Consider the following 4,886-nt stretch of genomic DNA (forward strand, 5'->3'; position numbering starts at 1 on the left):
AATCCTATCACGTTCCCAGGAGCACTAAGGACTGCTGAAGCCCACCACAGAGCCCCTATGAGGGCTGAATAATTACAATTTGGATTTTTTTTTAGACGAAGTTTCCCTCTTGTTGCCCAGGCTGGAGTGCAATGGCGCAATCTCAGCTCACTGCAACCTCCACCTCCCTCGTTCAAGCGATTCTCCTGCCTCAGCCTCCCAAGTAGCTAGGATTACAGGCATCCGCTACCGCACTTGGCTAAATTTTTGTGTTTTTAGTAGAGACAGGGTTTCACCATGTTGGTCAGGCTGGTCTCAAACCCTTGACCTCAGGTGATCCACACGCCTTGGCCTCCCAAAGTGCTGGGATTACAGATGTGAGCCACCATGCCTGACCACAATTTGGATATTTTATTAATCATGGGTTCTTTTTTTAACATTCATTTTTATTTTTAAAAACATTGCGTTAAGACATTTTTTATTTTGATTTCTGAGTTTCTGGCTCTCCCGTAAATTTTGCATCCAAGACCCGTGCTTGCCACAAGCACAGGGAGGATAAAAATACATCAATTTTGACTGAAATTTTGTTTTCATGGGAGCGCCCTAGAGAAAAGCAGTACTCATAGAGAGGCAAGAATATAGTTGACATCTACATAAACATTGACAAGAAAAGAAAATGGTGAGAAACACACTCTAACAGAAAAGAGAAAACAGGAAGGCTGGTTTGAGGCTGAGATTGCTTCACGTGCTGCTTAGGCTCTTTATTTAGTCAGCACATCGTATAGGAAACCTTTTGTGTTCAATTTCCCCAGTGACCTTCCAAGTACATGATGAAGACAATTAAAACTGGTATCCCAGAACCACAAAGTTTTCAGTGATAGGCTAAGGTTAATCAGTGTGAATTGAACGAAACAGCTTGTTCAGGTAAAATCGACTGAAATCTTGATGAGCAAAAATAGAAATTGTGGTTGCAAGTGTTTGCTTTCTTTGCGTAGGAACACTGTTGTGTAAGATGTTTTAAAGTACAATGTAGTGGAAGCCCACAGATGCTTCTGTAGGATGCCAAAGAAATTAATTTTGGTAAAGACGTAGGATGTTTTCAATTTATCGAACTGTAAATAGATAGCAATTTAACTTCTTTTGATACTTGGTATGATTTTTCTTTTAACCAATGTCTTGAATTTTGCTCTTGTGTGGGTTTCATGTGAGTGCGAATCTATAAAATTGACCTAGATTCTCTCTCAGTAGCAGAATTGATCTCCTTTTTTTTCCCGATTGGCCTGGTAAAATGCATCCATGAACTTGATGGATAAAGTTGAATAGAGAACTTCTTCAAAGATCAGAATTATTTGCTGAATGTGTTTCTATATTTGGAACATCAGTGAAATGTACACCTAAATGTGGGGTGAAAGTGAGAGAAACTTCTTGCCCATGACCTTGCTTGAATCTTGGAGACTTTAGGTTCCTTAGAAAGTCCCAGCATCGCAAGAGCAACCTCACAATGGATATGGATATGATCACTACGTAATTACCTAGGAAAATTTAAAAGCCTGAGTTTTTGAGGCGCTGTCTTTATGAAGCTCTTGATATACCATGTATTGTGCTCTGGAGGGCATGTGGTATCTGCTGAGCATGTGACATCAACCTTTCTTAGGGATTTGTTCCCAAGGTTCCCTTCAGAAGAACAACTTGGCAATCAGACTTTGCTATCGCTGGGAGCTATTTAGCACCACATCAGTAAATCTCAGCCAGTGGGCTGGCTTCCCCCATTGCCTCCCTGGGAATAATTAAAGTCTTAGAGAAAAACATTAGTATCTGTTCCCTGGGACAGGTTGGTTAATGGGTTCAAAAATACAATTAGATAGAAGGAGTAAGTTGTAGTATTTGATAGTAGAGAAATTGTAGTTGACAATAATTCATTGTATATTTCAAAAGAGCTAGAAGAGAATTGGAATGTTCCCAACACAAAGAAAAGGTAAATGTTTGAAGTGATGACGGTCTCAATTACCCTGACTTGATCATTGCACACTGTGTACAGGTATGAAAATATCACAGGTGCTCCCCAAATGTGTACAACTCTAATATAGTTGTTATATAATAAAACTACAATAAAAATAATAGAAGAATGTCTGTTCCCTGCAATCAAACTTACTAGGAGAAGAGGCTCTGGAGGCGGGCAACCTAAGGACTTCCTAGAGCTGAATCAAGTGGAAACACTTCAGCTGTGACAGGACATATCCTCTCTGTTTACATAGGATTACACCAAGTAAATGACTCTGTAACTTTACTTCATCCTCTTCATTTACATAGTGCATACACCAAGTAACCAATGGAAACTTCTCATAGGTATTTAAACTCCGGAAAATTCTATAACCGTGCTCTTGAGCCCCTGTACTCAGGCCTGCTCCCACCCTGTGGAGTGGACTTTCATTTCCAACACATCTCTGCTTTTGTTGCTTCATTCTTTCCTTGCTTTGTTTGTGTGTTTCAACCAATTATTTGCTCAAGATGCCAGGAACCTGGACACGCTCCATCGGGAACACTATGGCTCTTGGGGAAGGAGTCATTAGAATTTTAACGACAAGTGCAGCTCTTAGAAGGATATTCCAGGCAAAGGAAAAGCATAAAAGAAGAGGTTTTGCACTTGGGTTACTGACAATCACAGACTGTGTCACCAACACCTGGACGGGGCTTTGAAGGATGAGCAGGAGTTCCTCAGGTTCACAGGGGAGTGCTGTGAGGGAGGACAGCTAAGGCGTGTGGAGCAAGCGGGAGAGCATGAGGAGCCCAGGGCTTTGGGGCCTCTCCAGGGCCCTTTTCCGGCTCTGTGAACCAATCTCAACTCTCTTGCAGGAGATGGGAGGGTCTGGATGTTTAGGTTACCCTCGCCTCCCACAAGAGTGGCCCGTGGTTCAAAACCCAGTCATCTCCCTTGCTAAGAGTGAGACAGAACCCGAGGTGCAACCCACACTCCAGAGCCCCCTTGGGATGACGCTGAGTCTGCGACCACCCTGAAACTGCACTGTTACTGGCTTCCCCTCCCTACTTGGCTCTGCCCACCCCTTCCTGTCCCTGTGGGAGAACATCCTCAGGAAATCTCTAGGGCCTAGATCCTGGCTCAGGGCCTCCTGGGAGAACCCAGCCTCAGAGGGTGCGTTTCAGGACAGGAACTCCCAGAAGGGCCACGGGAGTTGTGTGTTTGGAAATTGTAAATATAAGATCAAATGAATGGATATGGCCAGTGAAAATGCTTTGTAAACTGTAAGTGCTTTGCCCTATTAGTAGTTACTGTTTTCCATTTACAACTGCCTTTCCCAACAGGTCTTGGGAATACTTTATCCTCCTCCTGCTGTTCCCAGCCCTTTATAACATTCTACGTGGTGAGTGCACCTGCTACCTGGGGAGGTGGGTGGGCAAATGGACGCAGATTGCTGAAATCTGATGACAAATGCCCTGCCTCCACTCCCCTGGATTCATAGCTTTTATTTGGCCCAATGGAGCCTTGCCGGGGCTTCATCTCTTAGCACATTGCTTACTATCTGTTTTATAAACCCAACTACTTAAACCCAATGAAAAACAATTGCTTCAAAGCAGCTTTTTCCATTCTGTGAATACAGGAGGGAAAAAAAAAGCAGTAAATCAGAAACTTCTCATCCGAGACAGTTATTTTATCTTTCTGGCACGGGCCCCTGGAGAGCAGGAGGGAGAATCCGCCCAAGCCCCTCGTCTCTCTGTGGAGTCTTCCACAATGTGCGTAGTATCCTGGCCACTAAGGAGCGTGGCCCAGGCTGGCCCCGGCTTGATTTAATGCTCTCCGTAGCGGAGTTTCTTTGCCCCAGGCTCAATAAGCCGTAAAGAATAGATCCTTTGACAATTTGACAGCTTTTGCTTCAGAGATGTAAAGCCAATGGGAAAACCTACAGCAGGGCAATTCTCTTTTTATTCCGCTAATTTGGAGAAATAATCATCAGAATTATGATCTGTTTTAGGGAAAGGTGGATAGAAACTTTGGCTATTTGTAGAATTTTCTTCTAGGTTTAAAATAACATTATCCTAAACCCTTTCCTTCCTTCCTCCCTCCCTCCCTCCCTCCTGCCTTCCTTCCTTGCTACCTTAAACTTGACTGGCGCCTTATATTTGTGTGAGGTTCAGTCTGAATTCAGAAAAGAGCTTATAAAACAACTATAAAATTAAAAGAAATCAATTGGTAGTGCAACCCTATAAACTCTTCCTCCATAAAAGCCGTTCTGTGCCACTTCTCATCTCCTGGGAGGCAAGAGAGTTAAAGGCTCACACTTCCAGGAGAGAGCAAGTTCAATGGCAAACTCTGACTTTGGGCAACTAGAATCCTACGGATCTCAGTGTTCTGAGATACGAAAAGGCAATAATTATGCCTCCTGTGCTGGGTAACAGAAAGGAAAAAGGCAACGCCCTTGATGGAGACTACACATACTAAGAGTTAATAAAAGATCAGTGTTGTTATTCTTTCTGGACAAGCTTGGATCAACAAATCAAGGGCTGGGAACAGGAAAGGAAAGAGAAAGCTTCAGCAAAAATGAGATTTTTTAAAAAAATGCAGCCTTGGAAGAGCTATTTAAATAGTTTCTTTAAGTTTGTTGTGGAGAGAAAATTGTACATGTGGGTGTAGGTGGGTGCAGGGTATGAGGTTGACCAACGAGAGGGTCAGGGTGTTGGGGACCCCTTCAGATACATGAGAATCCCCCTTGGCAATGTCTAGCTAAAGCGGATCAGAAGGTGGGAGTCCACATTAGCAGCAACTTATTTTTTTCTCAGGATGGAGTCTAGCTGTGTTGCCCAGGCTTGAGTGCAGTGGTGTAATTTTGGCTAATTGTGACCTCTGCCTCCCGGGTTCAAGGGATTCTCCTGCTTCAGCCTCCCAAATAGCT

Source organism: Cebus imitator, unplaced genomic scaffold (genome assembly GCF_001604975.1).
Source record: "Cebus imitator isolate Cc_AM_T3 unplaced genomic scaffold, Cebus_imitator-1.0 Scaffold226, whole genome shotgun sequence".
Classification (NCBI taxonomy): domain Eukaryota; kingdom Metazoa; phylum Chordata; class Mammalia; order Primates; family Cebidae; genus Cebus; species Cebus imitator.